The sequence below is a fragment of the Pollicipes pollicipes genome, unplaced genomic scaffold (assembly GCF_011947565.3).
Source record: "Pollicipes pollicipes isolate AB1234 unplaced genomic scaffold, Ppol_2.1 Scaffold_7261;HRSCAF=8764_pilon_pilon_pilon, whole genome shotgun sequence".
Taxonomy (NCBI): Eukaryota; Metazoa; Arthropoda; class Thecostraca; order Pollicipedomorpha; family Pollicipedidae; genus Pollicipes; species Pollicipes pollicipes.
Window position 1 is genome coordinate 51,553,679 of NW_023597054.1, and position 27,647 is coordinate 51,581,325.

Here is a 27,647-nt window from a genome sequence, read left to right on the forward strand (position 1 = left end):
GCATATATCCGCTGTTGACCATTACGTGCCTAGTACACTTGTTACGGTCATCAGTCGAAACATGAAAATTTGGCCGGACGGTTATACCTTTCGTCCTTGACCACAACTTGCCTTGCTCCGCATTGAAGTGCCTGGATACGTCGCTGTCCCTGCGACCTCCGGGAAGACGTGGTAGCGTCCTAGCCCATTTCTCACCAGATTATATTCCTGACAAAGAACAGGCACTCTATTTAGCGACCGAAGTTCGTCAAGCACACAACCAAGTTGCCAGCATTACCATGCTACTTCAAATCTAACGATGCTATTTTCATTACATCCAAGGTGTTACCCATTTACAAAACGAAGCATACAGCACCGCTGGCACGCATAATTATCGAACCATCGACTTATGCCCACCACTCTACTCAGTAACATACTACCCAAAGCTACTAGATAAAGCTACGCAGACGTGACGGCACCATGGGACAAGTTCGGAAGCCCGTAGTACGGTTTTTGGTTGATACTACGCCAAGGTTGGGAGACACTAGGAACACGACTACGGAGATTTCGCCAATGCACAAGGCAGCAATCCCGTTCTACACCCTTATTTCAGTGCTTTGGAAGGATATATCGTACATTCTGCATGCCCAACCTACTAATCTGTACAACGATCTGTCTCCAAGAACGATCATGCTAATCCCAGTCTCAAAGTTCTCATACCCACACCGTATGCGTCGTAGGTCAACGTGACTGAATAGTTGTGCGTAATGCCGCTTTGAAAAATGTATATTTACTTGTAAATAAGGGGATGTCAGGTGTAATGTTCACATTAAATACATAAACGGGCAGTAATCGCCCGTTTATCGCCGTACTGCAGCACCCATACCGGAGTACAATGTGAAAATAGCCGTGGTGCGCCAAAAATTTCACTACTGCTCTGATTTGATATTCAGTCGTTGGTTGGCTCGTACATCCATGTCAGATGGGCTAGGTGAAAAAGGTGCAAGGGGAATAGTACCTCGACTACCCTTGTGCGTCCCCAGGATTATTTCCCAGCTGAGATATCGGCTACCACTCCTTGAATGGCAGAAATGGAAGAAGTTGCCAAAAATTGTACCGTTTAACAGGAAAACCTGCATCTTAAACTGAAAAGGTGCGCTCAGCATTTCCGCCTTCCAAGGTTAACCCATCACTGCCCCATTAATGCCAGTCAACCCTACGTACACGCTGGCAGCGCCCCTCCTAAGTCTACAGAACGTACCTCCCAATTTCTCGATTGCGCGTCCCAGGGTGCGGCGAGCCCGTCCGTTCCGCCGTTTGTCATCTCCACCCCACGTTGCTATATGCTGTACTCTTTTACAGTGTTTCTAGGCACTTCCGGCCAGAGCTCTTTCTCGATGGGATGCGAGTGCCAGTGATACTGGCAGACCAGGGCTTAACACGCAAAAATGACTTGTACGCGCATGCATGATACCACCTACACCCTCCAGGCGTTTAGGTGGTATTACCCAGTGGTACCAATACGCGTATCTGGTCCCCTGTTGATAGTGCCCGTGATAAGTTTTCGGGCAGCCCGGCTGCTAGGAGAATATTGTCCACATACCAGCATTCCGTAACTGCCGAAGTAAGCTGCCGCTCGGCGGCTGTCGCTAATATGCCACGGCGTCGCGTCATCAGTACCAATAACGCCACACAGAGCCTTAGCATCCCCTAACACCCCATCATAGTATCCAACGACATCACGCGAGACAAATCTTATGACTGGACCCGTCGCCGTCCACGTCTGCGGGAATACGGTTTAGCATCCCGCAAATAAGCTCATCCATCACGCACCCAAACCCCCCGCATTACTGCATTCTGGGTAGCGATGCTGGGCGCCGGGACTTATGGCACCAACGCTATGGCGGCGTGAAAATGCTGGGCTCAATGGGATGATTAGACAAATATTGCCATAAACCGATCTTTGTTCGTTGTAGCACATTCAATGAAACATTTTTCAGGTCGGAAATGGCGTTGGTTTGCACCAGAGCTACAAAATTATTGCTGAAATGCGTTTCCAGTCTGCCCCCGACACAGCGACGGGAAACCCATTCACAAGTGATTTATACCGCAGACTAGTCGGAGGGGCTTAGAAACAGTCTGTGTAAAACGTGCAGCATGCAACAACATAGGGTGGAGATATGGCGAGTCAAGAGGCTAGCAGAACCCTGGGACGCGCTTTGAGAAGTTGGAATGCACATCCTGTAACGTTGTGGGGAGGATAGGTGCAAGATTGATCTGCCTTAATGGGGGGTAGTGAGTGGTGAACCCCGGGAAACTTAAATACAGGGCGTGCCGTTTCAGTTCAGAGAAGCAGATTTTCGTTTAAAATGGGCCGATTTCTATCAAGTTACACAATTTCTACTAGTCAAAGAGCCGTGGCCCATATCTTAGCTCCGAAATAGTATTGTGGATATACTGGGGCGGTCGCGGTATTGATCACTACGCACCATTGTTACCTAACCCATTAATATTTTAAATCTGCAAGTTAACGAACACCTAAGATCATAGCTCAGGAATAGCGAAGTTCTTGGCAACTGTCCTGCTGACATTAACTTATTTTACATTTTACTCCATATAGGTACTGCAGTACCAAGATATATGAACAATCATTGCCCGTCAATGAGCTTTACGTAGACGTTACATCTGATGTCCATTCAGTTACATAAAAATACCCGTTACAAGAAAAATGCATTGCGTATATATATATATATATGAATTCAGAACGTGTTTTAGCGGGATCTATTTCGAAATGAGATCATAGTTATCTGTCTTTAGCAGGTTTGAAATGTAGAACTATAACATCGATTTATATACCATTAAGATCTAGTTGTGAAACAGGATTGCCACCCAGTTCATTGGCGAAATTCTGTTGTGGATCATGCAACCAGCAGCTACCAAACTAAGTAATATCAGCCAAGAACCATAATTGCGGGCTACCAAACTTCAGCCCCCTGGTGACGTCACGTCTTCGTAGTCCTGTACTACAGCTAGATGACGTGTGAAGGCTGGTTACATTGGTAGAGTACCAGGCTACCTGATTGAAATGCTGCGTGGACGTGACGTTACCATAGGATTAAAGTTTGGTCGCCCGTGGCATGGTTTCCGTTCATGCAACGAAAAAGTTGATAGAGTAACGTGATTAAAAACGGAGACTTCGCCGATTTACTGGTTAGCAATCCTGCTCTGCATCTTCATTTTTATGTTACGTGCATCAGTGATGTATATTTTACAATTTAACACCTGTTTTAAAGCGTTGTTGAAAGCTCAGTGCTAGGATTGGCTTCCAAAAAGATATTCATTTAAATATTTTCCAGGTTCAGCACCCGCACCATATTCGTCGTTGGCAACAAGGCTGAACATTTATATGTAATGTATCCTTGTGAAATGAACATTACGTTGAAAATTAATGGATATAACGTGTAACGCATCCAGGGGAGGGAGGTGTCTGAATCAAAGCACCGGATTTTAGAGCACTTATTGTGATAAAAGACATTGTTCTTGCTGAATCCGCTACCACTGCCCCAAACTTTTTTCTGCGGAGCTACGCCCCAATTCCAAGGCCAGAAACACAGACGTCCGTGGTGGCAGGACTATCCACAGGGGCCAAGAATGAACAAAAAATCAGAGCTTAGCATCATCGGTCGCGATTGGGCATGCAAATGGCCTCCGGCTCCGCAACGGATAGATGGCGCATTCCATGTTAGCTCAATGTACAACCAGGCGGACACAAAGCATTGCACTCGTACTGCAGCGACAGCTTTCTGCAGAAATGTGCGACGGACGGTTGAGCTGATGCATAGGATAGTTCGAAAGGGTAAACACCACCACCACCACCAACCCACTTTCGGCCGGCACATCCGCTGACGACCAGGAGGTCCTCAACATTCGATAAGGGGAGCACCGCGGTGCCTTTACATTAAAGCTGCTTGCACCTCGTTCTAAAGCTGTGCTGACGACTTCACGCAAACCTCCGGCTGATAAGCGCCGCCGACAGCACGGCCACGGCCGATGGACGCAGGCAGTAACAATGTCACTGTGCCACCGCCGCTGTGCTGACCGAGGCGGCACTGCCGGCCTCGGGCAACAGTGACGGCCAGCTCTTGACGGCCACCATCGCGGTGAGTACTAAACGTCTGACACAATGGGCCATGCCAGGGACAAACTCCGCCGCTAAAGGCGCTGGCAGACTTGAAGCCCATCACTGAAAACCAATTGTTGACGCTTTACTGCGTCAAAAATGAAACGACTATATATATATATATATATATATATATATATATATATATATACTTGCGAAATGACGTCATTATAGGGACACTGTCCTTACCAGACTGCGCTGACGTCATTCATGGTATAATGCTTTGTGGATGTCGTGCCCAATAACCTGAGAAGACCTTTGGAGTTTGTTAGTGAGAGGTTGGATTGGATGTGAACATTATTTTGGTTATTTTAGTGCCTGTTCTCCGATCTTTTGGCCGAGTTGAAATTATGGAGGGCTATGGGCAGATTCTTTTAGAGCAACTGCGAGAACTATTGTGTCGGAAAGGAAACAAAGTCACTGGCAAGAAGCAGGAACTTGTTGACAAGCTCATCGCCTATGACAGAAATTCAAGGGAAAGTTTGTGAAGTCGGTTTTAATAGGAAGTGCATGTGAAGCCATGAACTTTCAAGGAGAAGTGAAAATAGATATGAAAAAACTGATGACATACACAGTGGCCCTGGCCATTGATCATGCTGGATCAGTCAAACATGCACGGTGTGAGCGTGCGGCTGGGAGTGGCCTGAATGCGAAGTGCAAGCACATTCATGTACTTCTGTTCGCATTTGAGCACTTTGTGAGAACCGGTGAGTTGCTCCTGGAAAAACCTGTACTGAGGTAGGAAAGGTATGGAACAAACCCTGCAAAAGGCAACTGGTAACCTCGCCAATCACGCGTCAAAACATGACACACAAGGTGGAACAATTTTGAAAAGATGGTCAGGCATGCTCACCCCCAAAACTTGAAAGCTGTCAGGAGGTAACAAGACCAGAAATAAGCATGTCTGAAACAGCCAGATTCCGTAGTTTAGTGACAAATTATGAGTGTGTCACAGGAGTCAAGCTGGGTGGATCTGCACTGTTTGCAAATGCTGCCAAAGTCACCCATGTTGCACAAGACCACGAGTATCTGCAGGAGGACGTAGGGTTGGCAACAGTCAGAGAAATGCATGAAGTAACAGAAGAAAAACCAGAAGAATAGCCGCCGCAACGATGGAGCTGGGGTCCTCAAAAATGTGCCTGAAAGAAAGACGAATGTGGCTGGCAGCATCCAACTTTGGAAAGGTCATGAACATGAAATCAAGTACTGATGGAACCAAACTGGCATTAACTACGGTGGCCCAGAAGCCTCTCAACCACATCCCTGCAGTTGCTTATGGCAAGGCAAAGGAGCCAGTTGCAAGACGACTGTTTGAGAACGTGCACAGCTGTAAAGTGAGCCAGCGTGGTCTTCTCATTGACCTGAACAATACTGTGCTTGCATGCACCCCTGATGGTGTGGTTGAGCCTGTGGGCAGTGGCAGCAATGGTTCAAAGTGCCTGACTGAGATAAAGTGCCCTTCCTCAGCTCGTGACAAAACACTGGATGAGACAGATATTCCTTTCCTGGTCAAGTATGATGAACTTGGGTTTATCCCAGTACTGGTAGCAGATGCAAGGACAGTTAGGGATCCCAGGGTCCGGGATATGCTACTTTGTTGTGTTTCACAAAAGACGTCCAGGAAGTGGTCAGCTGTATGTGGAGGTTGTTAATACGGTTCCAGGACTGTATGAACAGGTGATGGTCCCAAAGCTGAGTGAGTTTTATGAGAAGTATGTGGTCCTTGCCCTGCAGTTACGTGGTCAATACATAGGGTGTGCCTTGTCCCTTCCCTGATGGCACTTGTGCATAATCAAGTGTAGAAAATCACATTCTTCCAGATTGTTTGTATAGCTGTGCTGTTACTTATGCCCAGTAATATCTTGAATCTTCATTAATAAAATGTTTGAGACTTAACTTTGATTGCGGTGGATGATGAAGTGAGTATACATGATGACTAATGACAGCATCGCCTCCATTACACTTGTAGCACAAAAAAACTGTTGGTCATTTACCCTGGAATAAGATGTATCACCAGCATAAGTAATGTGAATAGCCCACAATGCTTTATAGTTCTGCTCACAAGCCAGATGCTGGTCACAGGCTCAAGGGTGATGACTGGCCAAAGCGTGCATTCAGACGCTTGTGTTTTCTTAGTACATCTGTTCAGCTATAAATTACTGTGTTCAAATCACGTTGGTATTACATCAAACTCTATGCGACAAGGCACTTTCAACACAACAAAACACAATGGTAACATAATCAAAGAACTTTACCAGAGGTCTGCATTCTTTGTAGAACTCCTGCGCACCGCATCACCCAAGTGTGCTCCGCACCCATGCAACGCTATGCGGCGTTTTAAATTCCACATAAATGCACACAAATCAGCTGAGACGCAGATGGGACTCGGCGTCTGCGTAGTGTGCCATGCAGAATTTGGAAGTTCTTTGTGAGTCCAATCAACCGCTCCACATTGTTGCGCTTTGTGGTCGCGTTCCTTGACACTGGAACACAGAATGGCTTGGCAGCCATTGACAGCCTCGGCAGCCTTGACACAGAATGGCTTGGCAGCTGCGCACGATGCTTCATGTATGCAGGTGTGACCAGTTTCACATCTCTAAGAGCCAGAATATCCTGCACATTAAATCCCCTATCTGCCATAACCGTGTCACCTACATGCAATCTGTCCATAACGCCACATCTCTCAAAAATCTCCCTGTCGCTTGTTGAGCCTGTGTATGCGTCCGAACAAAGTGTCACAGCTCCACTGTATGAAATGCCTAGCAGAACTTTGTAGTTATTGGCTTTTTTATACGCCTGCTGCTCCCTGGGATTTAAAGAGACCTGAATTTCGCACTCAGTACAGTCAATGATTACAATAGGTTTATCCTTTGAAATCATTCCATCACATGGCAAAATATCAATTATTGTAAACCTCCTGTGCGTGAAACAGATCCACTTCTGTAACATAACACCAACGGTCTGCCTGCTCAGCTCAAGCATTATTCCCGGAAAAACATCAGTTACATTGTGGCGCAGTTTTATAAGCACCAGAAAGAATTGCTGCTCTGAGGACAGCCTGCTACATGTTGTCACATAATTGTCAGGTCTGACAATGGATAGCACAAGGTCAGGCAACAGCAAGGCGAGGCCTTGCTAACAGGTGGTGAGGACACAATGCACTGGTGCTAATCGGCTGGCTGGCGGAGGAACCGGGGGCGGGGGCAGGGGGAGTGGCAGGCCTTGCCGGCTGGCTGGCCAACGGGGCGGCACCGCCGGAGGGGACAGGACGACCAGTCGCACCACCCACGCCCTGAAACGGTGCGGACATTACAATGGGCAGCAATGCCAATCATTAAACAACACACATGGAGCATGCACTGATTGTCAGCACTCATCAACGTCGAGTCAGCTCGAATGTGCGCTTGAGCCAGATGCGCGACATGGCACAGCTTACCCGGTGGTAGGAGCAGGTGCACGCGACTGGCCGGTTCAGGAGATCCCGCCGGGCGCCAAAGGTCCTTGGACACGTCTGGATGGCTTGGATTGGATAGCCCTTGCCCAGCGGGAACCCCTGCCTGGGTACTGCCCCCTGCCGAGGCGCTCCCCCGCGGCAACGCGAGACAGAATGGCCCGCCACTCCGCATCCGACTTTCCAAGCTTCGGCATCCTGCGACAGCGTCCGACCCAGACTGACCAAGCGGGAACACTGCCTGCTATAGGGTCCATGTGATACGCCATGCCCTGCGCCCTCCCCTCCCACCTCGCGACAAACACCATAAACCGCGCGTACCCCTGGCGGCGACACCCATAAACGTTATTGGCATATGGCAGCCATATACCACTGATCCCCTCCGACGAGAAGCACGCGGTCCGCCTTCCAGAACACAGCCGCGCCATAGATGCCAAAAAATACCCATGCTCCTGATATTCATCCTCCTCCCAAACCACCCGCAACAAGATCGGCGTGCGACTCGCTGACGCCACTGCGCCCCAACCCCACCGGCGTGTTCACAGGCTAACGCACTGCCCCTGAGCCGTGACCGTTTCCCTCACTTGGACATGAAACATTGCCCCACTCGGCTTACATTTTAACACTGTCCTGGGGCATGACCTATGGCTACGCACCTTGACTGCATTCACCCGACATTTAGTGGATCTGGAAGTGGTATAACACATGGGTTACCCTCTTACCTTGCAGAGAATCGACCTGCGCTTCTTATGCCGCGTCGCTTTGAATTGGCGTCTTTTTCATGTTTCCAAGTAACCTTGAACACTCTGAGCAGGACCGTGCGTCCTGGTCTCTGGCGCCTCCAGCTTGGAGATCAGTCGTTACGTTGCAACAATGCTAAACAACTTGAGGCGCTGGCAGCCCGCCAGGAAGGCCAGCTATCACAGCGACCACGACTTCCATCGCAATGCGATCCAGCCTTACCCATCGCAATGCTTGCCGGAGCCGCAGGCAGAGATGCTGAGGATGCTGTGGGTTCTGCGATGGTGATAATGATGTGGGATAATTGAGGTCAAGATACTGTTTGTCACCATCAAACTGAATCTTTAATGGGAGGAAACAGGAACACGTCTCTATGATAATACCCCATGCTACGGCATTGACATCGGACTTCCCAGCGTGCTGCAACGCCTTCCCAGACTGCTGCCGCATGCTCGGACTGTTTGGGCACCGGAAAGCTGGAAAATATCAACAGCACTGACAGCAAACTGTTCACGTAGACAACATTCATAGCGCAAAGCAAGCTCCTGCCACGTGCACGAAAAAAAACACGGTTGCCTTCAGCATCGTTTATTTTCCTTTGCCGCATCGGTCAACCCGCACGGACGTCTCACATGTGAAAAAACTACCACACCCGGACTTCACCAACTTCCTTCGCCACAAAAGTCCCGGCTGTTACGTGATCGCTGATTGGTGGACAAGGCCGCCACCTGTGAGAAGACCAGTGATTGGTGGGTGGGGGGAAAGCTGGATGGTGGTTGGCGGATGTTCGGTTCCAAATCGTTCCAATCTGTTTCATTCCTGTTCCATTTTATTTTAATTGTTTCATATTGACGGAGACCTTCCAACAGACCAAGGCGCAAGGATGACACACAAAATCATGAGGCGTTCCACATTTGTATATTACATCATACATGCATACATTTCAAGCTGGCTGCTAACATGCAAATTTATATATATTAAGGCCAGACACTTATAAATACAATTACAAACACGTACATGACACATGCCAACCTAGTAAGGAAGTATGTGTATGTGCATATATGCATTTGTTTATGTGTATACATGCATAGGCATATATATATAGTTTCAACAATGTGTATTTGTAGGTGTATATGTATACATGCAAATGAATAAAAATAAATGTTAAATGTTGAAAGGTACTATAACTATAAACATTTAAATAGCTATATAGAGCTATATCATGTATATATATATATATATATATATATATATATATATATATATATATATATATATATATATATCCGGCGGGGGTGTGCGTGCGTGCGCGTATGTGCGCATGCGTCTGTGTGTGCGTGCGTGTGCGTGCCTGCGTGTGCGTGCCTGCGTAGTCATATAGATGATACTCAATCATTACATACATCGCATTTTAATAATTAGATGTCATCATAAAGTGTCGTTTAGGTGCATATTCAGTTTCAAGCACAAGATATACGGTGTGAAAGATTGCGTTTCACATGAGGTATACTGTGTGAAAGGGTTACATGTGTTGAGTTTGTCCGTGTATATCAGCACACCTCGCACGCTATGTTTGAGGCAGGGAAAAAACCGAAGTGAACGGAATAAGAAATTCCGTGTGCATGTGTATACATTTATGTGCGCCATAGTAGCAAGTTCATGCTTGTGCTTGTAAGCATTTGCACGCAGGTATACGCAGCGAAGTTCAGTAAACTGAGCCGGATATGAGTGTAACCCCGACGTGTACCTCTGATCTGTATCTGCGTGCCCGCACTCTTTCTTACGAAGTGCGCACAACCCTGCGTATATATTCCATGTGTTAGCATGCGTTGGTGCCTCGTAAGGTGCGGGTTAATACATGCGAGACCTGACAACGTGCGCTAGCGATGTATTGCGCCTCATGTCTCAAGAATGTCAAATAATTGACAAACGTCGATGCAATGTCACAAACAAGACAGGAATGAGGTTTGCATTCACTGTTCTGCTATGCGCGTACATAAGGGAAGTAAAAACTTTTCGGCAAAGACAGGAGTCATTATCGCTTACGTAGTCGTAAAAGTTTTAACACACTGCGTATTGTCATCAGACCCACTGCCACGGTAAACGTTCAAGCAAGCTACCACGAAACATAAGAACATTTCACCAACATCACTAAACACGACACAGGTCATATTCAATGCAATTCAACAAGATATCTCTGCGAATCAACAGGGCACCTCATAAAACACAAATCACGCGACAGAATATCACAAGGACTTCGTATGAAGAGGCTACCTGACATCTTGCAACGATAGGAAGGCCCCCGAGATGTTGAATGACTTTTTTCTGGTGAGAAATAAGTACCACTTATATCCTCAGATCGAGAGAATTGCTGCCATGGTTTACTTAGGGGACGTTTGCTATGTTAAGTGAGTGCCACGTGCACATGAATGGTTTTGGATGAGTGAAGGGTCTGGGTTGAACAGAATGCTACCTGTACTGTCAGAATTCCCCAAATTTTCCGGCACCCTGCAGTGCCAGTTTAAAAAAAAACAGCAGCTTCAAACATTTACTTAGCCGTCGGACTTCAGGGCTGGTTGGGGCGTTTGCCAATGTTGCATCCATGAAACTTTGTATTTAACGATCAAGTTTCGAACAACAAAGTTAACAGTTCGAGCTTAAACGGAAAACTGTAACTAACTGTCTTTACACCAACTCAAAAACGTCGGGAATGCAGGAGAAAACCTCAATCCGAGACCATTGAACGTGGGTTTGGTGTACACAAGGGCTTCAAATTTGTAGACAGTTTAACATACGAGTACAAGTACAAGTAAGATTACAGGTAAGATCCTTGATTAGCTTTGCTGATCGAGAAGTACGCTGACATGGAGGCGTCACAGCGTATCTACGCTGTGACGTACTTAACTATAGTGATGCTTCATCATTGTATCCAACAAATTCAACGCCAGTGTTACAATTGGTGACAATTATTTAAGGGTCTATGACTTCCAGTGTATGCGTTATTTGTTGGAATGTGAAAAACTGACAAAACTTCGATCAAATATCAAACGACCACAACCATGTAACCATAACATGCCCAAATATCCAAAACAATATAACCATACCATAAAACCAAAACAAATGTCACCATAACCCTGTAACAATACGACCATCTAACAACCATTATTAACATAACAATATTGCCATAGCCATGTGAGCATAGCCATAAGCATACAACCATAGCACCATAATGATTTACACTTGAAGTGAATGTGTCCATTCTCTTGCCTGATGATGAAACCGGTGTACTGTGAAGCGCGTCGCTTGCATATGGAATGTATTCACCGTTTCCCAATTTGAGAGGATTCTTAGAAACGTAAAACTTCGTAATTCTCTATTGTCCGCCCTTTCAAGCAGCCAAAAAACGTTGAGGATCAGTTCCCATAATACGATGGCTAAGCCCAATGTCGCATAGGCCCACCTCAATACTGCAGCGCGTAGCCCAGTAATGCCGGAGAGGGGCACTTTGACGTAGGGGTTGGGGGGGGGGGGGGGGTATGGCTCCTACAGAGACACAAGGTTCCATCTCTGGGATCAGTTGCGGTGGGCTATCCCGACCTGTTAGCGTCAGCTGCAGTCCCTGAAAATTGCTCCAGCCTTGCTATACTTCACATGACGCACATTGGAAGGGATGGAGTGCGGAATGGTGCGCAAATATGGCCTGTAACCGGAAGTATGCTTTGAGGCAGAGCACTAAGCTAGGAAGGTCGAAATTAAGCATGTATAATACATCCGCTTTAACAACTAGCACAGCCTCGGTAGCGCAGTAGGCAGCGCGTCAGTCTCATAATCTGAAGGTCGTGAGTTCGATCCTCACCCGGGGCACTCTTTTCCCATAGCCTGCGCCTATCTCGCCAGTTTTTTAACAGTCTGTCCATCCCATCAGTCTACCAGTCAACCAATCTATCGATTTTTAATAATGCGCAAGTGATTCCGCTCACCGTCGCGTTGGCTCCAAACAGGCTTTTTCTCACATTTTTGCATACCGAACGAACAGGGCCAGTCTCCGAGCGAAGCGGGCCAGTCCCACTAATTCCCAGCCCACAAGCTGCCACAATGCCGACCCACCATTGATCCGTGTCAGTAAGCAGTATTCACCGTACCTCACGCACACATCTATCCCCACACCCTTAATTGGTGAGGCGATGCTAGGTCTTCCGTGGTGTTCCACCTGAAATGTAGAAGTGGCTTATGTGAAAATTCAGCCAACACAAGCAATGTGAAATATTGCTATGTAGTGCACCGGACTTTAGCGCTGCACTTAACAAGATGTTCCACATTTGAAGTTCTGCTAGGTCAAGCTGGTGTAATATTGAGTGCATATCCGAAGCACATAATGCCAGGACGCCAAAACAACAATCTATCAGATTTAAAGGTTACATTCAACCCAGCTGCTACGCACGGCTACCGCCGGAAGGCTGCCACCTCACCACCTCACGGCTGCCAAGCCTCTGACGCCGCACGGTTGCCGAGCCAGTCAGCAGCACTCCACACACCAAGTCACGACCATGGTATCTCTGCCCTTTGGTCCCGCCTGAAAAAGTGGCAGTGTGAAAGGCAAACAAACACAAGTTACATAAAAATGGCATGGCATCTGCCCATCTGCCATGTAGAACCTAAATAATCGTCAAATGAGATCAACGCTACTGTAATGTAACTTCGAATAACATGCAGGCTATTCATTGCGCAATCGAGAGAAATGCGCGGTCTACCAGTAGCCGGTTTCGTTAATAGAGAATGCTGTACAATTCTGGCATAGCTAGTAACTTCCTACACGTTTTACACACGCCAGGGTGGCAGGTCATATAACCTGCGCTCGGGTGGGGGGCCAATTAAAACCTCGTAAGACCCCAGGAACTAGGACAACTAGACACCACATTTACAGGGTGTATTGACCTGTACGTGAACTCACATATATCACAGTTTCAGGTTCCAAGGTTATGACCTTTGGGTCAAAGAACGTCAAACAAAGCTAAATCCCAGGCTGGTCCCCAAGTGCTCCTAAAACCTGAAAAACCGTTCCAAGCAAAAGGTCACAAACTCATTTAAGGTCAGTGAACGTGTTTGACCTTTTGAAGGTCATGTTGACCAAAATCATACGAGACTGTGATGAGTTTTGCATTTGAGTAAGCGGCTAAAATTATGCTAGACGACATGTTCCTCAGGACAAAGTGTTGGCCTGGGTCATTTTACGTCGGTGAACTATGGTGGTCCTATAGAAGTCCATGGAGGGCAGTTCATGCGGTTCCTGTTATGTAATATTGATATAAACGCCAAAACACACGCCATACAGCAAGCCCCTTGAGTAAAAAAAAAACAGTTTGGTTTTGACCTTGGCCCGATCTCTGTACCTGAACCTAGGTTAATGCAATTTACACATTCATTTGTCATGTTGCCTAAAAAAGTATCTTATATATGCATGGCTTCGTGTAACACTGCGTTCACGGATTAGATTGAACGATTCCCTAGAAATTGCCTTCCCTGAAACCATGGCCTGAATTTGACCTGCCATAGGTCAGCGACATTACAATGTACACTTAAACTTTTATGTCAGACAATCCGCTATCCAATTGTATACACCTATGCAAAATTTGGCACGGCTACGCCGGGCCGTTCGGAAACCATCCCGAAAAACCTTAGGGGGAGGTCAGTTTGACCAACCGCAAAGAGGGGTATATAATTCTGGCATGGGAAAAAAACTTCCCTCGCTCTCAATTTGAACTCGGTTACAAACAGTAAAAATACCTATTTACTTTCTGATGGGTTTAAGTTTTACTACTTTTCGGGGATTTCGGAAGCAAGGAGTTACTCTGTACTTCACCAAGCATCAATGAGGGTTTATTAAACGCATTTTATTTGATCATGGAGAGGACATTCACCCCGACGCTCGAAGTAAATAAAAAAGATGCTCTGGCCCGTCGTAACGTACGCAGCGCGTGTGATAGCTCGTTGCACTGAATGATTGAGACAGACCATTGGTATCATATACGGAAAATTTGTTCGAAGCATCCTCTCGTCCAGTACACAAGTATGAGCGCAACGTTTTTTCTAGTTAGTTATCCGTCCGTTGCCAGGTGCTATACTCTTGAAAAGGACTGCATACTGTTCGGCTTTCTACCATGCATGCCCCAACACGAAACTTAACTTTAGCACTGATGGATTCGAAACCAGCACTCCTGCTTACTACGTCAGAAAAGCTTCATCACATCAGATGGCCTCGGTTTGAGCTTCGAAGGTACCAGGTACTTCGATTTTTGTACACCACAAGATCCACTATTCAACAGCCTACAGTTATGCATTGTTTGGCGCGGCTACGCCGCGCCGTTCGGACAAATAATTTTGTAAAACCTTCGGCAGCCACAAACTTACCCCACCCATCCCAACCAGTACCGAGTGCGCGTTTTAACGGCCCGAGTTGTCAAGCCACCATGTCAAAACATCTTGAGCCAAAACGCGTTTATATTTCGTACAGACAACAAAGTTGATATGGGCACAGAACAACGGGACATTCCGAGGACAGTTCCGATTCTGACGCGTGCATGGCCCAATACCATTCAAAGCCAAAAACCATACAGCCTGCCTGACCACGGTCTTAGATACTAAGCCGAACAATTGTGTACATACTGGTGAGATTAGGAAACCAAAAATTTCGTGAACAAAAACCGATGCACTCATTCTGCTTTAAGTCGGTTACTGGTGAAATCTTCGGCCATTTTTGGCTCAGCAAATTTGAAATATTTGGTGGCAATACATTGTAATCCTTGGAACTTGTATGACCAATCAATCAACTTCATCCAAGCGCTTTTGTGAGCTTGGTGTAATGTTTCATATACGTGGTTGCTGGCTTATCATGTTCCGAAGTCCAGAGCGTCCCTTTGATCGGTCCAGATACCGAAATAAAAATGAGGTTTCCCTGTGTCGGTCAGGGGAGTACCAAACGGTGGACTCTGTGTGGGAAAGGGCGAGCAAGTCGGTAAGGTCGACTAAGAGCACATTCGCTTAGCTGGGACGGGGTGGAACCCCGACAGTCGGAGTTATAGGAAGCTCCTGCATTGATCGGGGCTGTAGCAATGAAAGAGACATCAAATTTACAATGGAAGACCCACAATAAGGTAATGGAAGTGCCTGGCAATTAGGTCCGATAGCCCATGCATGATTTTACAGTGGCTAGGGGAGACACAACAAAGAAGGTGACGGCAGAAGGTAGCAAAACTAAGAATAACACTGAAAGCAAAGATAGAGCGTGTCGCAAGCGCGCGCAGTTCCTTGCTCGTCGTTAAACAACAACGCATGCCCTATCATTTCAACGCGTCTACTGAACTGTCCACTTTCAGTCACATACACTTTGGAACATGCCATCAGTTTGGTAGGAGGGGATATGCCTCCGGCTGCAAGGTGCTACATACGTCGTTGCAGCGGTCGGGGGCCTTTGCACGGTTCATCTAGCGGCCTTACTAACGTCTCTGAGCATCAAAGCGAATGTTGCACATTTGAAGATAGAGAAGCCAGCATAAGATATGATGAAATGACCTCACTTATAACTAGTGGTATGCTTTTAAGACCAAGACTGCTCTAGACACGGGCCAACCTACCATACAAATGTAAGATCTCACTTCATGAACCATTCAACAGTGCGACACCCCATACGAGATGCTTCCTACCCGCCCAATAGAAGATACCTGGTGTTGGCCGCGGGACCAGTGCCGCGTGGCCTGTGGCGACGTAAAACACACGGTGTTGGTGTTTTTGCTTTCAATCATCACAAACGCTCATTTTCAACTATGGCGCGTAAATTGGACTGATCGATTCTGTAGAAATGGTACACACCACCCGGCAAACGGCCGCGAAAAATCCCGACAGCGCGACTGTCATAAAGTTCAAAACTTATAGATATTTGTAGCGCCCGCAGCCTTTTCACTTCATGACCATCTATACTGCCTCTTCTAGACACTTCTGGTTTTCTTTTCCCTGCCGTAACGACAGTCAAAGAAGTCAAAAGCCAAACAACAGAAACGAAGGAAAAAACCGCCTCGAAATTAAGTTTCCGCAATTTTCGTCAAGATGTGGAAGCGTGGCGATGTTCTTTCAGCGTGTATCGTCTACTTCAATGCCTACTCGCCTAACAAAACTGGCTGGGCGTACGGACACAGGACTGCGCTGCTTGCGCAAGCATCCTACTGGAAAAAGCATTGTTTGGCCTTCCCTTCATGCTATTCATTTCGCTAGTGACATGCCTCTTGCCATAGCGGGACCCCGTTTGAATGTGCTTGAAGGACCATGAAAGTGATTGCCCCCCACCATCTAAAACAGGATCCACGCCACTGCACGGACGGGTAGGGGACAACCAACAAACTCTTGGATTGCATGCAGGTTTGATTGCAAGAAGTGACTGCAAGTTCATTGGCGCAATGTACATTGGGCGCGTTTCACATCAAATCTGGGGACATTCTGCAATCCATGGACTTGATGTTCCGGCACCCATCTCCCGTTGCCGAGCATTATTGCGGCTACACATCTATAACGAACAGACATCATCCATCCTTCGGAAACGGGATGGTGGGATCCGGACATAATATGGCCCGATGAGCCACGTGACAAACCTGGTTTAACTTGATTGTCTTTATCTTGGGCCCAATACTTTGCTTGAAAAGAGTGCAGGCGATCCATCTGAATACGTTTTTTTCCTGCCGATCCAGTTCAATACGTTTCTTCCTGTTACTTCCAGGCGTCTGGGGACCGCTTAAAACCTAGCCAGGACGGTTTTCGGCAAGATCAGGTGTCTCACCAGTGCATTCCACGTGCGCTATTGCAAGCACGTTTATCGTGCATTCTTAGGTTGTCAACCCCGGACTGCGACGGAAGCACGCAAGGGCTTCTTCACCCGATATTTCTTAACTTGTGATCGGCGCGCTGGAATCCATACTGATTGCCGAATCTTATCCTTCCACCACATCTATAACACAAACGACAAAATCATGCAAATCGTGTCCGGAACATTTAGGATAATTACTTACCCATTTCACCCAGGCGAACTTCAACAACGCAGTCACAGTCACAGTCAATACACCGGCAAAACACTGACCAAAATGCAGCGAAAATGTAAACGACTCTACGATCGCCTAACATCTCGCACAACAAGCAAACTGCCGAGCAGAAGCGTTGGCACGCATTGCGCAGGGCGCAAAGCTAAAAAACAGCATTTTCTGAATGAAGCCATCTGATACAAAAGCTTTACCCAGGCCATTCTCCCAGGGTGAACCTGAACCTCCCCACGTGATCCCGAGCCGACATCTGACGCGGCGCGCGGTGCTCATGCGGGATTTTCTAACAAAGCCTTACGAGGTGGCGACATCAATGTGTCTGCACTGGGAGCGCAGAACGGATTCTAGTCATGAGTGCTGTGAACAAAATCCTGCCGAACACAGCCTCTTTTGGTTTTCATTTGGAACGTTTCAGCTTTCGAATTCATAGCCGTAACGTATTTATCGGGCATGATGTTCTCTTCCTTGCCAAGGAATAGCCGGGGCGTGGAGAAAAAACAATATGTTGGAATTTGACTGTTAACCTGGGCCAAGCAGTCGGTCTCATTTTTTTAAGTTAACCACCATTGTTTTCCTTCTACACTTCAACACATGATAACGTATCTATCGCCCTTGGTAGAATAACGAACACAAAAAAAAGCGGCGCCTGCATTGTGAACACCTGGAAGCTGTCCGTAATGTTGTTTGACAACCCTCTCATCGGGTGATACGTTGCAAAACTTTGCCACGCGTGACGCGTCCGCCATGTCAAAATGTTTCGAGTCAAAACTCCTTCATTTTCGTCGAAACTATGAAGTTACGAAAATGCATGTAGAAGCTGGAACTTAAACGGAAATCTAGCAAAATCCCTGACGCACACGCTGCATACACAACGTGCATCGCGTCGCAACGTCCGTGCGAATGCAAAAATAAAATTTGTTGGAAATATGCACCAATTGCAGAGCATTCACTTTGTTCCTCTTCGCACTGACTTATTTGCTGTTGGAAGACCTGCGGGCTTATAGCTAATAAAAACAGAAAGCAGTCGGACGCGCAAATTTCGGCGTTCGCCATCGCCAGATGGGTAGCGGAAAGTAAAACGAGCAAATTCGTGCCCGAGCCCATCTTTCGTTCTCCGCCCACCGACCAGCGAGTCTTCAACTGCAATCCGGTGGTTCATTAGGGCTTAACTTACCCCACTGTAGAGCGAGGCGATCGGCAAAACATGACACGCTTGTCCAAAAATAACTACGATGAACTCACATATTAATCTGATGACCAATATGTTTTAACACACGCATAGCTATCGTCGCGCCACCTAACATCGTGGAATCAGCCGCGTAGCGCCACCTATATACCAACGGTGGCGCCGCCATCGTACCCGAAAATCGGGCCCTCCACGGAGTAGTTGCAGAAGTATGAAGTAGCCATGGCAATCTTTCGCAGGATCAAGTACACACGCCCAGTGTTCCTCAACATTAATCACGCAGGTTGCGTAATGGCAAAAGTCTGAGATGGCAAAAGTACGCCTGAATCAACGGCGCATGGTAAAATGTTGGCGGGGACAAAGTTCTTAACGCTGATGTTCATACGCGTTACAGTTCATTGAAAAAGTTGTGACAAGCCATTTATACAACGCTGTTCGGGTCCAAATGTTAGCCAAGTGTCATGGCGTTCGTAAATTACGTACGCAAGAGTCGTTTTCTCAGTTCATGATGCAAGTTCAAAACATCTGAACAAAACTGTTTGCCGGGGATGAACTTCGTTTGACAGTACTGTGTGCGCACCACTTGGAAATTTCTTCACTACACGCTGGAAATGCTAACAAAACATAGTCTGCGGTGCATTTTATCATCAACCAAACTGCATTCCTGGCAAACATTTTTGTGCGAAATTTGCGTATTCACTCAGGTTTCGAAATGCGTACCTATGCTAAGTTTTGAGTTTGCGAAACAACATAAAAACGTGAGCATAGGTACCCTCACTAGATCGAACCATGAACGTTTCTTCTTTCGTGAAACGAACAATAACCTAGCCTTACGTTCACGCCGGAAGTTGACGCACAAACAGCTTGCTTACAACCCACATTTGCAACTGTGATGTTATCCGTGACGACTTTTACCACTAAAAAATTTTGACGTCACAAAATTTAAGCCCTGAAAACTTTTTCCTACGAGCAAATGCCACCAATTCATTTCAATCAGTACTTTTGACCGCAACCCCTGGGGCGTTGGAGGTAGGATGAGGCAGGGCACCGACAACAGCATCAACGTCGCTGGCACTGATGGCGTTACGAGACTGAGTTCGGCTGCGCACGGGGCCAAGGCGGCCGCCACGTGGGCGCCGTTGTATTCATGCTCTCCTGGCGCCTGATTCGAGTCAGAATCGGTTGATGACAAAGACACCAAGCCAACAATGAGTAACAAGGGCCCATACAGGTGACCTAACCCAGGTTCCTCATCCATGCTCGACACAAATCGTATCGCCCGACTTGCCTGAATTTAGCTACAAAGGGGGCCCTTAGGCCGATACAACTTGTCCAAACGGTTTTGAATGCTGCTGACACGGACATCACACAACTCAGTTTGGCAGTCCATTCTAACGTTCAGTATTCTGTGATGAAGGGCAATCTACCTCCTCCAGGTTCCACTCATACATTTTGCTAGTTAAACCTGGTTTCCCCAAAGTCTCAGGCAAATTTCCAGCGCACCTTGTACATCTGTCTTGTCCACCCCCTTCTTAACTTAGAATACCTCTATCAGACCCCTCTCAGTGTACGTCATTTCAGTGAATATAAATCCAAGGCCGTAAGTCTATCCATCTATTCTAAGTTGTCAATCTCATGTATCATCCTAGTTACGTTCGCTGCGCCCTCTCCAGCAGCGGCCTACAAGTAACATAAAAAAGCAACTAGGAAGTAAACAACTTACTCGGTCTGACTTTCATACCTGACCGATTGTCAACATAGTTGTAATTCTAAATCTAGTTGATGTATTGCCGGAAAACTATGTCAGATACGCATGACATCTTCTAAGACTTCCGCTGGGCGCATCCAGTTCAGCGCTTCCCTAACAAGCAACCGGCCCGACTTTGACCTGCCACCGATCACGGTCTTACGAAGGTACTTCGAATTTTGTACAACCAAAGAGATCCACTATTCAAATAGCCTACAGTTATGCATTGTTTGGCACGGCTAGGCCGCGCTGTTCGGAGAAATAATTTTGGTAAAACCTTCGGCAGCCACAAACTTACTCCACCCATCCCACCCCGTACCGAGCGCGTGTTTTAAACGGCCCGAGTTGTCAGTCACCATGGTCAAAATATATTGGAGCCAAAAACGCGTTTACACTTTGTAGAGACAACGAAGCTACATATGTGCACATAACCGGGACTACCCGAACGCTAGCAAGTTTTCTCTGCTTAGTTTTTTTTTGTCTTGTACTTCCGCTTTTGTTCAGACCATAGGTCACACCTTTTAAGTTTTGTTTATACTACATATTATGATGCCTCATGTATAGGTGTAATCAAGTGTTAATGGGGACAGTTGAACTTACGTAGTGTTTAAACAACTCCGAGGTAACTTACGTGACTTTTGTTTGTAGATACGTGTTTGCAGTCGCACAGGCTGCCAGAACAACGTGTATCCCTGTGCAGCGTCCGCGCGAATCCAGCAAAAAAAAAAAAAAACTGGCGATGTGCACTAACAGCAAAGCATTTACTTAATTCCTATCCGCACTGACCTGTTTGCTGTTGAAGTCCTGTAGATCTGAAGATGAGCAAAGCCAGCAGAGTTGAAGACACGAATTTCGGCCTTTGCCACCGTCAGATTGGGTACAGACTGCAAGCAAAAGTAGCAACTTCACGTCCCTGCTCTTCTTTCGATCGTCGTTCACCCATCAGTCCTCCACTGCAATCATGTAAGTGATATCAGAATTTAACGCACCCGATCGAAAATTTAAGAGTACTCTCCGGAAAATCTGAGCTAGTTTGTCAAAAAAACACCTATCAGTAAACCACACAAATCAATATATTAGTCACATGTCAAGCATATCACAATTAATTTCATACCACAACGGCCGTCCACATACCACTGGCTATCAGCTTAGTGTTCCGGCAACGTGTGATATTGCATGTGGCCTAGAAATTACTACTACGTTATTGCAGTCCATAAAAATCACCGACTACCTTATTTGACCAACTTCAACGACAATTTACAGTTTATTTCTGGCTGGTGAAGCAACTTCGGCGTAACTCCCTACTTTTCTACCGCGGTTTTATAGGCCGGGCAGCACCCTTCCGAAGTCATTCGTAAAAACGCTGAGGCTGAGAGTTACTTAATGACGATACAAGGCGGGACGTTCCCATAGCAGATGATGTCGCTTTGGACCCGACACGTTTGAATGCCTATAATAAATTTGGATATATCGCAAGGGTGGCATAAAGAGGTATGGGCACTCATGGATTAACCTCCGTAGAAAGTTGGGGAAATCAATGTGTTGACTAATTATATACTTATTATCATCATCGTTTTTCTAATTCGCTGAAATGCAGACATCCAATAAATCCTCGCCTGGTAAGGCCGATGATTATTGGATGTCCGCTGTAACTTCCTTTCCTTCCACTTCTCACAGGACACTGAGAAGTGTTTGGGTTCGAAGCGTCTGCCTGTGTGTTTGGTTCGTGTGGTCCGGCACTGTGCTCTGCTGTATTGCGCGTTGGGGGCATTATGCACCTCAACGAAAAAAGTTTCCCTATCAAGCTGATTTTATCCCTACTCGAGACAATCCATTTCGCGAACTCATCTATGGCAAGCAAAAAAAAACGACTATGAAATCGCGACATGTAGGAAGGAGGTTAGATTTGAACCGGCCCACCAGCTTCATCCACCAGTTCTTGACATATTGTGTGATAATTACCAAGTTGCAATACAAATTACAGTTGTAACGTTTTTCTCACATATCCGTAAACGTCCAACCTTGATATGCTGCATCGCTCAATCGCGCAGCAATGTCTCACCGCAGGTTGATTTTCAGTCTAAATGTTCTATTCCGGGACTTTTGCATGGCCACGCGTCGGCTCCCGTATGATCACCGGTGCTGTCTTGAAGACGGAAAAGAGCATCGACCAAGCGCATTTCCCCCAGTTCCGTAGTGAATGTCCACTCCATGGTCACATCAAAAGAGTTTATGCAGCCAGCTGGATGCTTCGTGCAAAACGAAGGAACTCCTTACTTCAGATGTCACCGAAAAAAGGAGAGTGTTTTGGGGGTTGAAGCGAGAAGTTACCCCTTAATGTATGCAACCGGATTCGAAGTACACGGTTAAGAAGTTACTCCCTACGTCAGGATTGTACGCCACTCTTTTGAGCCGCGTGTGTTCCATTTTGTTCACAGAACATAACAAACAGATGTGCCCCGAGCAAACCAATTAAATACACATTAAGCACGAGTAAACGTACAAAACGACGGGCGGCTTGGCTGCCAGCAGCTTACATTCCACCTCCATCAGTCACATGGCGCCACCTACCATAGCGACGGTGGCGTATGCCAGAATCGGGTCGTGCATGGAGGATTTGCAGACCGCGGTACGTATAAAAAACGCACAGTATTTCGCCGGGTGAGGTTCACGTATTTCATGTTCCTCTAGATAAAGCATGTACGTTAAGCTCGTAATGGAAAATCTTTGAGATGACAGAAGCACGCATGGATCAACGTCGCATGGTAAAATGTTCATGAGGACGAAATTCGTAACGATAAGGTTCGTACGCGCAACTTGGCTAAAAAGGGCGCAAGCATTATTTTAAAATGCTGTTCGGGCGAAAACGTTACCCAAGCACCAAAGCCTACGTAAGGAAAGGTACTTTTTACAGTTCATGACACGATTTCACAATATTTGAACAAAGTGGTTACCAGGGATGAAGACCGCACGACGACAAGGTGTACGCAACGCGTCGGAAGTGTGCACTACACTGAAGCGCTGAAAATATAAACAACTTGCGCTCCGTACATTCCTGCATTCCTATCTAGCATTTTCGAATGAATTTTGTGTATTTTTATCGGATTTCGAAATACGCAGCCTTGATTTTTTAAAACAAACATTAACCATGTGGTGGTGAATTGGTTTTTAAGGGCGCGTCGGCGTCGGGGGCCATTTTGCGCCCACTCGATGACGGTTATCTACCTCTGCGACGACGCGACAAGCATTTTGTCAACTAATAACAAGTAGTATCACTGGCGCACCTACACTGAGGGATTAGTGAAAATAATGTCAAGGTCACTGTGTGCTAAAAATGTGAATACATATATCCAAGTTAACCACATGGATCTCGACCGAGTAACCGATGAAGGGGCGCTGGAGGAAAAAATCGTCGCCTCTCCGTCTCAAGGCGCCGGCATGAGACGAGGACATGTTCTACAGGCAACCGGTCCCCGAATCTATCACAGCGTGGCACATCCATACGCGTCAAGTAAAACGAGTGTGTTGCATATGTAGGACCCAACCGAAGGGCGACTTCCTGGAAGCGGCTTCGGCGATGGGAGGATTTCCAATCATCCAGCTGGGGCTTGATTCCCCTGAAAGCGTGAAGATGTTGGTCGAATCTGTGCTGCCACGTATTGCGGGCGTATTTGGAAATGACTGACTTCAGATCTCGAGCGGGTACATAAATTGGTATTGGTTTTCTCTCACACGCCGCAGCTCGCGCTGCGGCGTCTGCTTCCCCATTTCCCATTATCCCTATGTGGCTGCGGATCCACATAATTGTGATATTGCAGGAAGTGGTGTCCAGTCATTCCAGCTCCCCCCAAATTGAGCGCGTCAAAAATGAGTGGTCACGCGACATAGCCGTCGGGTCTGATGATAAAAGTGCACTAAGTGAGCCGGTCAATATGACTACATCCCTTTCAGGACGACAAGAAACGTACTGAAGCGCTGCTAAAATAGCAAACAGTTCTGAGGAAAAAACTGACATGTGCTGCGGGAGGCATAGACCTACGATATGGTCACCGCAAACCAATGCGCAACCCGTTCCTGTTGAGCCCTTGGACCCATCAGTAAATATGTGTAATGAGTTCGCGTATTATGAGATCCGTTCCAACGAATAGCTGAGGAACCCTCGTGGTGAAGTGCCATTTTTATGATGCTGACTTGTAAGTTCCAAATCATACTTCAGACTCTCCACGGAGCTGGGTCCCGAGGAGTGTGCGGGGCAATGTCATCCAGCGTAATATCCGCCTCGTCCAGCCAGTCCCGGATGCGCAGGCACATCCGCCGCGCTGACGTGGGCCGCCCCCTCAAGAAAGAACGGATTAACGTCTGAGAGAAGATGAACTTAAAGGCTGGGTGATCCGGAAATTGTGAAACCTTTGTAGCGTAATTCAAAGTAAGTCGTTGTCTCCTAAGAGGCAAGGGCGGTTCATTCGCTTCCACCAGCAAGTTTCTTGTTCGGGTCGTACGAAACGCCCCGGTTCCCTCGCGTTCTTTCGCAAAACGGACAATAATCTGGCCTAACATTCACGCGCGAAGTTTAAGCACGAACAGATTGCTAACGACCTACGTTTGCAATCATACGGTTACATATCACGTACTTTTTCTACTAGGAACTTTTGACGTCACGTAATTTCATCCTCACGTACTTAACCCCACGAATACGTTGCATACGTCCTCTTCAGGAAGTGCACGCAACATCCCGCTTATATTCGCGTTTTGTAAACATGTGTTCAACGAAACCATAGGCACTAGATATGACGGCAAAAGAACGATCCGTGGGTTAATTTCCGCTACATTAAAACAATGCCGCCCCGTACCTCAAATTTAGAGCGCCTGACTACCGCCCAACCCACCCGTGGCGAGGTGGACTGATATAATGATAACATGGTGATGATCGCAAGATGATATATCGGCCAGCCCATTTCCGCATTGATTCGGCTGCCCTTTCCTGGATAGCTATTTCATACATCCAAAAGGCCTAACACGAAGTGCGAAATTTGATGAAATCTGCGTCAGGCATGATAATTCCACGCGACTAACACGGCGAGTGATCTGTAGATTTAAAACCACCTACCACATACCAAAATTTCCACGCCTTTGTAAAAGGGACAAGGCCTGCGTGCTTGACAGCAACCTTCCGGCCTCAAAAACGCGACGACCACACATATCTCAAAGCTACGAATCAACCACACAAAGACGGAATATCGCCACCGGTATGCTTCTGCTCCTTGTCCCCCCCCCGCCCCTAAAAGGCAGCAGACACTAACGTCATCACGGAACTGGTTCCAGCAAATTGCCAGCAGACATTGACAACTCGAGCATTGTCATAGCTAGTGTTTGAGATGGCTTCGTTCTGACAACCCATTTGAGTACATCGCGGTAGATAAGCTAACATAAGAACTCTGAACTCAGGATGTTGGAAAACAAGACGCTGACATCCCTTTTCCGTTTAAGTGGCCACAACTTTTTTGAGAGGCTCAAGGGACGGGCCCAGACCACCGCTTCTTCACACGCAATGATTCGACGGGTATTTTATCCTTGCAGAGCCACACGGTTAACAAATCAATAACGTGAGCACCTTTCAGAGCAACTCGAGTGGCCACGTGGTGAAGTTATTCCACATGGGGCCAACGTGGCATCGAGACAGAAACCTTTTCTTCGACATTTTCCTTTGACCATCCTGTCCTTTCAAACCTGGGCAGAACTTTCCGTGGACTTTACCAATACAGCGCTTTATGCATTCAACACAATCAAAAGCCAAACCCAAGCCCCAAATCATCACAACGCCCAAAAACCAGGAGTTGAGGGCCTTTTCTAGATGCATTTAACCCTTTCTGACTTAAGAGGAGAAATAATACAGCACACAACACACAATTCCCTGGCTATGACTTCACATCTCTATCCATAACATTGCATCTTCAAAGAACGCAATCTAAATTCATGCTATACGGAACAGACTCAACTCCGGTGCTCTACATTCGAACGATTCGCAATAGTCGCAAATAAGTTCATTACAACTCAGTCCATTATAACTCGGCAGGCATGTCCCCTGCAGGTGAATACATCAACGTGCTAGAAACTGGCCGACTATCTGAGGTTCTGAACTCCCAGTTAATTTTCATTTTATAAGTTCCGCAGATCAATAAAGTTGCGAACTTGTTATCCAATAGCAAACCGACGCGATTGCACGATTCATTAACCAGTGTTGCGCTACCTGTCCCTAAACATTACGATAAAAAACCGAAAAGGCCGCCAAATTTATTTCTTGCAGCGTGCTCGAATGGGGGCAACGGAAGTAAGTGCAACTAAGACAGCATAACGTGGACCAGTCGAGGTCGCAACAGCCCAGATATGGTAACATTTTTTTTTCATTTGAACCTCATACAGATACCGCTGATATCTTCTCATGACACAAATACGTCAGTTTCCGTCCCAAAAATCTAGCTACATAATCAGGCGACGAATGAACGTTACCCATCCGGATATAACACAGCATGAAGTCGGTGCGGAAGCGTAGTGCTCGAAAAAACGGCAATGAACCCCACAACCCCGAACCAGGAAGAATTGAGTTTTCGCTCAGCGTGATCACTGAACAACCAGCTGGGATGAAATTACGGAGGCTGCTATTTAAGCTTATGGGCGTTTCGACACCCTCATTCCCTGTACACCCACCCTATTGAGTGCACCTATAGTATTTAACAATACAGGTCGCTTTTGTAGACTTCCAAGTGTACTCAAACAGCAGAAGTTTCAAAATGGACGGCCGTGATACGCAGAGTGCAAAGCAGGTACACTAGTGCCTTCAGCCAGGGTCGTGTGGCGTCAATAGCTAACGAAGGGCAGTGAGTTTATGATAGTGAGAATGTCATTCAGAGATGCAAGAACTGCTTTAACGTCTCAGACGGAGTCCTCGCCTTTGGATGAATGCAAAGACAATTTAAATTGAAGATGGCAACCAAAGTTGCGATAGCGCCACGTGGCAGTGTGGGCACTGCATGAGGACATGGCGACGCACAGTGCATGATCACAGCGAGGAACATTCGTTACAAAAAACACTTTCCAGCAACACCATACCGATGGCAACTCCTCAGTTCCGATGACCGTGCCTTGCGATTCCGATCGGCGGAAGCTTGGTTTTTTGAGCGAGGTTTTCGAACCACTTCTGTGGAACCTGTGGCACAGGTGGCTGACCTGCAGAGTAGTGCCAGGGTGTACGAGCGCTGACGCCTCGACGGGACCCCACCTCACAC

At 46.8% G+C, this 27,647-nt stretch overlaps 1 long non-coding RNA gene and 1 other non-coding gene across 2 annotated transcripts; one reads left to right on the forward strand and one right to left on the reverse strand.

The window, feature by feature from the left end:
- LOC119111806 (uncharacterized) lies at positions 1 to 27,647 on the reverse strand. The gene is made up of 3 exons (XR_005095621.1): positions 27,472 to 27,647; positions 21,151 to 21,317; positions 1 to 207 (listed from the first exon to the last, which is right to left on the reverse strand). It is a non-coding gene; the product is annotated as an uncharacterized LOC119111806 (long non-coding RNA).
- TRNAM-CAU (transfer RNA methionine (anticodon CAU)) lies at positions 12,143 to 12,215 on the forward strand. The gene has a single exon. It is a non-coding gene; the product is annotated as a tRNA-Met (tRNA).